Source organism: Stegostoma tigrinum, unplaced genomic scaffold, assembly GCF_030684315.1.
Source record: "Stegostoma tigrinum isolate sSteTig4 unplaced genomic scaffold, sSteTig4.hap1 scaffold_310, whole genome shotgun sequence".
In the NCBI taxonomy this organism is placed as follows: Eukaryota; Metazoa; Chordata; class Chondrichthyes; order Orectolobiformes; family Stegostomatidae; genus Stegostoma; species Stegostoma tigrinum.
Genome location: NW_026728238.1, coordinates 75953 through 86100, shown reverse-complemented (window position 1 = coordinate 86100; position 10148 = coordinate 75953). Strand labels below are relative to the sequence as shown.

At 41.9% G+C, this 10148-nt stretch overlaps 1 long non-coding RNA gene across 3 annotated transcripts in view; it reads right to left on the bottom strand.

Moving 5' to 3' along the window:
* Positions 1 to 7588: 7588 nt before the first annotated feature.
* The window catches only part of LOC132208193 (uncharacterized), a 59618-nt gene continuing 57058 nt past the window's right edge, over positions 7589 to 10148 (bottom strand). For 2 of the 3 annotated variants that reach the window (XR_009444275.1, XR_009444276.1), the window contains exon 8: positions 7589 to 9760. This is a non-coding gene — a long non-coding RNA (uncharacterized LOC132208193). The remainder of the gene's footprint in view (positions 9761 to 10148) is intronic. The other variant, XR_009444277.1, reaches the window with a different exon arrangement.

Here is a 10148-nt window from a genome sequence, read left to right as displayed (position 1 = left end):
TTGACCACTGTGTGTGGTTGGGTGGGGGGTGGGGGGTTGCGGTCGTTGAAAAACAAGGACATCTGACGTGTACGGGAATGGAATGCCTCATCCTGGGAGCAGATGAGGCGGAGGTGAAGGAATTGGGAATAGGGGATGGAATTTTTGCAGGAAGGTGGGTGGGAGGTGGTGTATTCTAAGTAGCTGTGGGAGTCGGTGGGCTTGAAATGGATATCGGTTTCTGGGTGGTTACCTGAGATGGAGACAGAGAGGTCCAGGAAGGTGACAGAGGTGTTGTAGATAGTCCAGGTGAACTTGAGGTTGGTGCCTGAGATGGGGACATATATAGCTCCATTCATATTCACAAATCTCTGTTTCAAATCTAATCTTCTGAAGCACGTACGTAATTTTTCATTGTCAATGAATGTTGTTATGTTGATTGCATAGAGAAAGTGTTTCAAGAGACTGATTGGCCTCATACTTTTCATCCAATTGTATTTGGCAAGTTGACGTTCAGCACTTCTGTAACAAGTCCAATTCCAGTAAGTGGAGCAAATGGCATGGTCAACATTTCAATATAAATACAAGAGAGAAAAATTAAGACAATGGCCTGAGTGTTTCGCCCGATTACAGCAGAGGCATTAACACATACTAGGTTACATTAATTTATCTCTGAATCTACCAAGGAATGAATTCTTTGACAATGTCATGACAACACTGAGACATTTGGCAAGCTCAGGGGCAAGGGGACTGGTTCAGAACTGTGCACAGAAACGTAATGAACAGAAACACTGTATGGTGAGAATGGTACTAAAAAGGAAATGGTACAATTTCATCTGTATCAATCTGTAGTTGGAAAACACATGGTTTGAACCGGCACCAATGCAAAATTGAATTGCCATTGCGTGACATACCATGTGTTCAGAATCAGAATGAGGAAGAGATGAAGCTTAGTTATGATTCATTTCATTAAAATGAATCTTAACTAACTAATCTAATTAAACGAAGCAGTTTTACATACAGAACGCTTGTTTACAAACAAAATCTGCACTGATTGACTTCCAGATAGTAAAATGAAAGCTGTTGATCTCAGACTTTGATTATACACAGAATTGAAAGATGAAGTGACAATCTTGGATTCAGGATTGCAAACTGACATCGGGGATTAAGCAACTGATAGAGACCATCCATGTAGTTAATCTTGAATTGGCAGCATTACAAGTGACCAGGACAATACCTGCTCTATAAAAATAAGAAAAATTAGAAACAGAAGACAACTAAGATACAAAAATGCGACATTCAATTCGAATTACAAAATACTTTAAGCAAACAATTTTATTTAATTCACATATATTATCTGCAATAATATCCATTTAATATTGGTTCTTCCAAACTGTTGCAGCATTTTGACATTAAAAGAATATTCCATCACAAGTATTGCTTGCTATAAAAATCCCAGCATGTTCTGAAATTCTTAGAATAAAAGTATTTCAATCCGATGGTGCTCCTGCATTATTCATCAGTTCCCCACTCAATGGGTATGTTCTGATATGCAGGAAACTTCTATTGTTCGATATGGGGACGGGTATTTACTTGGCATTGTTCTAATGGAGGCAGCACTGACAGATTATAATTTTCTTCCTGTGGGCTCTATAGTCCAGATTTTTCTCTCCTCCATTATATTGCATTAAAGATCAACAACATTCACCATTTCCTCAGTCTGAGAACCTGCCATGTTAAAAAGTGACCAATTAAAGTGTTGCATTGCCTTCAATTTCACAAGGACTGAACTAATCTGCTGCTTACGACACTGATTGCAAAATTAAAAACCATGAATTGATAACAAAAACAGCGGGATTTTGTACTTTCCCTTGTGGCAAGTTTGAAAATAGAGGACATTTAATCAGGTGGAAGGATGGCACCACCTACAATTCTGCTTAGAGCCAGATTAAATCCATGGTGAGAAGACTTGTGCATAACTTCCCAACTTCATTGCGAGTTAAAGTCCCCAATTGAGCAACTGACGTACATATACATCATCCCACAACAACTGGTATTGAGTCAACAGTGGGCAGGGGTGTCACCATTAAGAAATGTAACAGGCTTTCAAAGGCATTCAATGTGCAACATCAAGAAGGGGAAGTGGCGTGCTAATGGTGTTTCACTCAATCCTGGTCCGAGATCGAGCAATAATCGTAGGTTGGTTGCCAATGGTAACAGAGATCATCACCTCCCAAGTGACACTGCTGCTTAGTACACATGCTGGGTTCTGGTTAGCCAACCGCTCATGGAAAGTGACATCCCACCAGGTTTTCCACCGGTCTATTATGTGCCAGAGGGGAGAAAGATGTAGCTGCCTACGCATGAGAGGAGCAAGGTCAGGATGACATACCCCTTGAGGGGAGCGACCTGAGGCTGGCGTTCCCCTGAAGGGAAGCTGGTTGGGGCAAGCCGTTCCCTCATCAGTTCTCGAGTCAATGACCTAGACCCTCGTCGCTTCCACAGGATTCCATCCAGAGGCTAAATAGCTGCCTATTCATCAGTGCTTGCAACTACTTCAACTCCGATTCACAGCTGGACCTGCAGGTAAATCTGAAAAACCACTGTCCCAGAGTACAGTTTCTTTGCATAAAAGGCACATTTTCAAGCTAGGAAGTCAAGGTAAACCAATCTCTTCCAACCTTTAGAACTTTTGATGTTGGAAATCAGTCAAGTACAAAGTCGCAGCTCATCAGGAACTAAAACAAAGTTGCTGGAATAGCTCACCGGGTCTGGCAACATCTGTGATGGAAAACAAAAACAGCGTTAACGTTTCGGGTGCGGTGACCGTTCCGCAGCTCATCAGGGATGTTTATTACTGGAATATTAATTAAGTAGAAACTAAACAAAATTGGATAAAAGGCAGGAGATGGAGAGTGGTGATGCAAGGAAGTTTTCCATACTGGAGGCCTGTTGCCAGCGGTGTTCCACAGGGATCATTGCTGGGTCTGCTTTTGGTTGTCATTTATATAAATGATTTAGATGAGGATATAGAAGGCCTGGTTAGTAAGTTTGCAGATGATACCAAAATCGGTGGTACAGTGGACAGCAAAGAGGGGAAATGCCAGTTTTGAGGAAAGGTCACCAGACCCGAAACGTTAACTTTGTTTTTTCCTTCAAAGAAGCTGCCAGACTTCCTGAGATTTGACAGCAACTTTGTTTTTGTTCGCGATTTACAGCATCTGTAGTTCTTTCGGTAGTTAAGAAGGTGTTTCATGACTCAGACCTTTGAGGAGAAGAGTTGGAATGCCATGTTGAAGTTGTACAGGATATTGGTGAGGCCTCTTCTAAACTGTTGTGTCCAATTCTGGTCGGTGTTCAAGGAAGGATATTATTAAGCTGGAGAGGGTTCAGAAAAGAATTACCAGGATGTTGCCAGAAATGGAGGTTTTGAGATTTAAGGTGAGAATAGACTGGGGCTTTTTTCACTGCATCTTAGGAGGTTTCGGGGTCACCCGATGAATGTTTATAAAATAATGAGGGATCCAGATAAGGTGAACGCCAAATGTCTTTTCCCTACTGTGGAGGATTTCAAAACTATGGGGCATAGTTTTAAGATGAGAGGAGAAAGATTTAAAAAGGAAACGAGGGGCAATATTTTTATACAGAGGATTGTTCATATGTGGAATGAACTTCCAGAAGAATTGGTGGATACGGGTACAGTTTCACTATTTAAAAGACATCCAGGTAAGTACATGAATGGAGGGATATGGCCGAGCGCAGGAGGCAGGCAGGACTACTTTAGTTTGGGATTATGGTCAGCATGGACTAATTGGACTGAAAGGTCTGTTTCGTGTTGTATCACTCTCTGACTCTATAAATACAATTTTATTTAAATGCTAGTGTATCTTCTTTAGCATTGATCAAGGGTAGGTTATGGACAAAATAGAGCTTTGTAATTAGTCTGATCTCAGCTGTTTAAGGAGACTGGTGAAGTCTTTGTTGTCAGAAAAGTGGCCTAAAAAGGAAACAAATACAAGATTGGGTTGCCTCTTGAGGTTAACCACAGATCTATGTAAATGTCTGGCTCACATTCAGGAGGACTTTGCAATGTGTGACTTACTAGTGTTTTATACCACTACAACAATCGAATATGATGGATTTGCTTTACAAGAAAAATGGTGAAGGGCTATTTTGTTTCACTTTATAATTTACAACACACTATCAAGGTCATTCATGTATGACAACTGAATGAATCAAATTCCATTTTAGTTGAGGAATCGAGTGGTAATATCAGGTTTGGCCTTTGAAATGACAAGTGTTATGATCCCAGTTGATGGTGATACTGGACAATTCAGATTCCAGGGTGAGATAAATTTTCGTTCTCTTTACTGTGGTATTCAATTACTGAAAATGCTCACAAACGGATGCCTATGTATATTTATAACAGAAGAACACAGAAAATTATTAGATTAAAACCCACGTCTTGTCCTTCTCACTACACACGGTATAGGTGGACAATTCAAACTTAAAACTTGCGCAGCATTCCTCCAGTATAGAATCCAAGCTCACAAATAACATTATTATGTGAAGCCTGTTCAATATTGCTCTCCAGAGAGAGAAAAATGTTTTCATTTTCTATTAATGTCCTCTTATCATTATTTTAATTTTACTTGGATGGATTTCATTTTAACAGCATTGAAACCTTCATTTTTTTTAGTTTTATGAATCACAGAAACTCAGTAAGCAGGTACAGCAGGTATTAAGGCAGGGAAATGGAATTTTGGCATTTGTTGCTCAAGAAAGAGAGTATACAAATACAAAAGAAGGTCGCTGCAACTATGCAAGGCATTAGTGAGTCCACACCTGGAGCCCTGTGTACAGTTCTGGTCTCCTTACTTAAGGAGAGATGTCATTGTATTGGAGGCAGTCCAGTGGAGGTTCACCAGGATGATTCCAGAGACGAGAATGCGTCTTAAGACAGACAGAGTAGTTTCGGCCTACATTCTCAGGTGTTCAGAACAATGAGAAGGGATCTAATTGAGGGATATAATATGTTCAAGCAGATTGATAAAGTTGACGTGGAAAGGATGGTTCCTCATGCGGGCAATAGAACAAGAGGTCATAGTTTTAGCATAGGGAAAGAAGGTTTAAAGGGATGATGAAAAATTTCTACACTGGAAGGGTCATGAATCTCTGGAATTCACTCCCTGAGAAGGCATTGGAGGGCTGTGACATTGAGCAAATTTGAAGAGGAGATAGAACGATTTTTGAGTTCATAATGGGTTCAAGAATTATGGAGAGCAGGTAGGAAACTGAAGTTGCAGCAGAGATAAGATCAACCACAATCATATCAAACAGCGGGGCTCAAGGAGCTGAATTGTCTTACTCCTCCTAGTACTTAAGTTCATTATCATTTTTGGTTTGGAGCTGTGAACTGTGAGCTGAGAGTGACCTTTGGACTGTGAGCAGCAGCTTATGTGAAAAAAGAAGAAACAATTTGATATTTGTTTATGAGGCTAGGTCTGGATGTTAATTGCAGGTCAATTCTTCTTCCAAGAAAACTCTATTGATGAGTCATTAGCAAAGAGAAACCAATATTGAACTGTCTTTAAATCAGAAGGATTGTCCCTGCAAAAGCTACAGGACAGAGATTTGATTGCCAACTGGTTGTCCTCCCATTATCAACTTATTCTAAGTTAAGAGGTCCTCTGTTACAAGTAATAATTAAATATCCCCCAAAGCCTACTGAAAGGTATTTGCATAGCTCAATGTTTTCAGAAACCAAGACAGAAGCTCAGAAATTACTGGAAATGCTCAGCGAGTCTGGCAGCATCTATGGACAGAAGTTAGAATTAACGTTTCAGATCCTGTGACACTTAGAAATAAGGAATTCTGAGGAAGGGTAATACGACCCAAAATGTTAACTCTGTTTTCTCTCCATAGATGCTGCCAGATCTGCTGGTTTTTTACAGCAACTTCTGTTTTTGTTTCTGATTTACAGCATCTGTAGATTGTTCAGATTTTAACTTAACATACAATCTCATCTGACTGTGAGATTTTAGATGATGGACAAAAACAAAATTTCTGGAAAAGCTCAGCAGGTCTGAAAACATCTGTGAAGGCAAAAAAGAGGTACGATGTCAGATCTGGTGGCCCTTCCTCAGACCTGATCAGAAGAAGGGTTGACAGATCTGAAATCTTACTTCTTTTTTTCCTTCACAGATGCTGCTGGACCTGCTGAGCTTTTCCAGCAGCTTTGTTTTTGTTCCTGATTTGCAGCATCCACAGTTCTTTCCATTTTAAAGATCATGCAGTCTGGTTAAGTAAACTGGCCAGTTACACTTGATTTAGTTTTTTCTCTTTGATACATTCCTTAATTATAATCTGTTTGTCTGTCTTTCTGTCTTTGCTAGAATTGGGGCTAGAATCAAAAAAGATGATGTTTAAGTCATAGGCGTTCGTCAGAATACCTTTTTGCTTAACTTTTTTTAAAAAAGATACTATATTGTTCATAAACTGTAAAATCTTTTGTTTTAGCTATGAACCTGGTGTCAGGTATTGTTATTCACAAAGTCTGGCACTGGCTTTTCAAAAAATCTGATTAGGAAACATTGGGATCAATTTTGAACGTCACTAAATACTTTATGTCAATGAGTTGCAAATATAGACAGTGAAGCTGATTGAATACGGCTGTGACTTCAGGTCATAAAATCAGTAATAACATACTTATATTAAATAAATAAAGACATTCCATCACATTCTCTTACTAATCAAGTTCACTTTGATTGTGACATTAATTTCTCTCCGTATTTGTTCTTGATAAAGCAACCACATTGATATTGTCTCTAATTCAGATAAGTGGGCAAGGTAAGGGCACTGTGACAGTCAGCCAGTGTTACTCAGAACAGCGGATGAGGGCTCTGTGACAGGCAGTGTTACTGAGAGGAGCGGGTAGGGGCACTGTAACAGGTAGTGTGACTGAGTGGAGCGGGTGAGAGCCCTGTGACAGTCAGTGTTACTGAGAGGAGCAGGTAAGGTCCCTGTGACGGGCAGTGTTACTGAGAGGAGCAGGTAAGGTCCCTGTGACGGGCAGTGTTATTGAAAGGAGCGGGTGAGGGCCCTGTGACAGGCAGTGTTACTGAGAGGAGCGGGTAAGGTCCCTGTGACAGGCAGTGTTACTGAAAGGAGCGGGTAAGGTCCCTGTGATGGGCAGTGTTACTGAAAGGATCGCGTGAGGGTTCTGTGACAGGCAGTGTTACTGAGAGGAGCACGTGAGGGCCCTGTATATGGCAGTGTGACTGAGCGGAGCGGTGAGCGCTCTGTGACAGTCTGAGGGCACTGTGACGGAGTGTGTTACTGAGAGGAGGGGGTGAGGGCCCTGTGACAGTCAGTCAGTGCATAACTGAGAGGGGCAGGTGAGGGCCCTATGGCAAGCAGTATTACTGAGAGGAGTGGGTGATGTCCCTGTGACGGGCAGTGTTACTGAGAGGGGGGCGCGAGGGCCCTGTGACGGGCAGTATTACTGAGAGGAGGGGGTGATGTCCCTGTGACGGGCAGTGTTACTGAGAGGGGGGGGGGGGGGGCGAGGGCCCTGTGACGGGCAGTGTTACTGAGAGGGGGGGGGGGGGCGAGGGCCCTGTGACGGGCAGTATTACTTAGAGGAGGGGGTGAGGGCCCTGTGACGGGCAGACAGTGTTACTGAGAGCAGAGGGTTGGCCCAGTGACAGTCAGAGAATGTTATTGAGAGGAGTGGGTGAGATAAGGCTCTCCCTGAAAAGCAGGCATATCAGCAGAGACCTGAGAGTGAACACCGGTTTTTGTCCCCTACAATTAAGCAGGAGAATGAGTAAATTAAAAGCAAAGATCCGTGTTCTGTTGAGTTAAGGTATGCCTGGAATTAAGATCTGACCCATGATTGGTGCATCCTACGCTACATGTCAAATGCTGAGTGCTCCTGCTGGTCTGCATGACCATGTGTACAGCAGGTGCCTCTTATTGGAGCAATTTGAGCAACAAGTTGGAGCATTAGAGAGCATTGATGAGTCTGACAGGTTTAGTGATAAAAACCACAAGAACTGCGGATGCTGTAAATGACGAGCAAAAACAAAGTTGCTGGAAAAGCTCAGCAGGTGTGGCAACATATGTTGGAGGAAAAAACAGAGTTTACATTTCCAGTCCAGTGACCCTTCCCCAGAACTGATGGTGGCTGGGAAAACATCAGTTTCTATGCCGAAAATAGGGAGGAGGGTGGGGGAGGGAGTAAACAATAGGATAGAGCCCAAAGAGAGAGAAAGACAGGTGGACAGATAAAGGAGTTGCTAATGATCAGGCTGGGAAGTCGTCAATGGGGACTGTTAGTCACTAACAACAGGGAGTGTGTGGTGGCAGGCTGCGTGGTAACAAAGCCTGGTGTGTGGGGTGGGGGCGCTGGGATATGGGAGAGTTTAGGCCCTAACATTGCAGAACTCAATGTTAAGTCTGGAGGGCTGTCAGGTCCCCAAGTAGAAAATGAGGTGTTGTTCTGTCTGCTTGTGCTGGGCTTCACTGGAACACTGTAGCAAGCCGGAGACAGAGATGTTGGCCAGGTTGGTTGATAGTATATGTTTCAGGGTGTTGTTTTGTGATTGAATGCAAGTTTTATGAGGAGAAACTGGTAGGCTAATTGCGTTTTCCATGCAGCAGAGGAGGCTGAGGGGAAATCTGATCGACGTATACAAAATTATGAGAGGCATAGATTGATTGTGAGAACCAGTAGACGAGTTTAAGTCAGGGGGCATAGATTTCAGGTAAACTGTCAGCTATTTAGAGGGGATCTGAGGCAAGTGTTTTCACCAAAAGTGATACAGACATGTAATATGCTGCTTGACAAGGTGGAGAAGGCAGATACGCTTGCAATATTAAAGAAGCAACAGATGAGCATTTAAAGGGCCAGGGTATGGCAGGTAATGACTCAGTGCAGGTAAATGGGATCAGTAGTTTGATGTTTGTTAGTTGGCATTGATGTTGATCAAGTGAGCCTGTTTCTATACTGCATGACTTTATGAAGCAGGGGAGGAGATATCAAAAGGTCCTGGCAAAGATTTTTCAAGTCATTTCTGGCCACAGCTAAGGTGCCAGAGGACCGCTCATACTTTTATATAAAAGAAGAAAGGACAGATCCAGAAGTTACAAGCCAGTCTAACCTTGGTGGTAGGGAAGTTATCAGAAAGAATTTTAAGGGACAAAATGTCGCTGCACTTGGAGAAACATGGAATGTTCGGGGATAGTCAGCATGGCTTTGTTGAGGTAATGCCATGGTTTGCAAATTTTATCTAATTTTTATTGAGGAGATATCAGAAGTGTTGAAGAGGGAAATTCATCTGATGTGGTCTATATGTTTTTGATAAGGTCAGTGATAGCAGACTGGTCAACAAAACAAGAGCTCATGGGATCTAAGACTCAGTGGAGTGTTGGATCCAACTTTGCCTGAAAGGCCAGAAGCAGAGGGCATGAACTCTTGCTTTTGGACATCAAGGTCCCTTTGTTTCTCAGTGCTCTCTAGGGATCTACTAGTCATTGTGAACATCTTTCACTTACCAGAGCTCCCAAAATGCATCACTACACATTTGCACTCTATCAATTGAGATTACCAGATCAAATTGTTATCCATTCAGATGCCACAAAGCTGTCAGATCAGAAAGTAACTGGATTCATGAATGATTCTCCATTTCCCCAAAGTCAGTTGATCTTCCCTGTCTCAGGCAAAGGCAGCATTTTGGTATGGCTGATATACATCTCGTGGCACGCAGAAAAGTGTCCTCTGAAAATGAGACACATCAATACATCACCAAAATATGGTAGGACAGTAAACACATGCTTTTTGCTTTTGAATATGGTAATTAAGAACACATTGCAGAACGTAAAGTCATGTAACGTTTTGTGAAAATGAACAAAAACATATTTCAAGATGCTGATCTATAAATTTTCTAATAATTTGAAGTTACCACGATCACTAGGTGAGTGGAAACATTTTCAATTGTTCCCACAACAAACAATTCTAAGTAACTGTCACAGAATCTTCTGTCATGCGCTGTAACATGTTTCTTTAAATAACATACGAGTCCCTGCATTATTTCTCACTCTCCAGCTTAGCATTACTTTATTTCTAAAATCTTACTCCTCTATAAAGCCAAGTGTTCTGCAGAAAA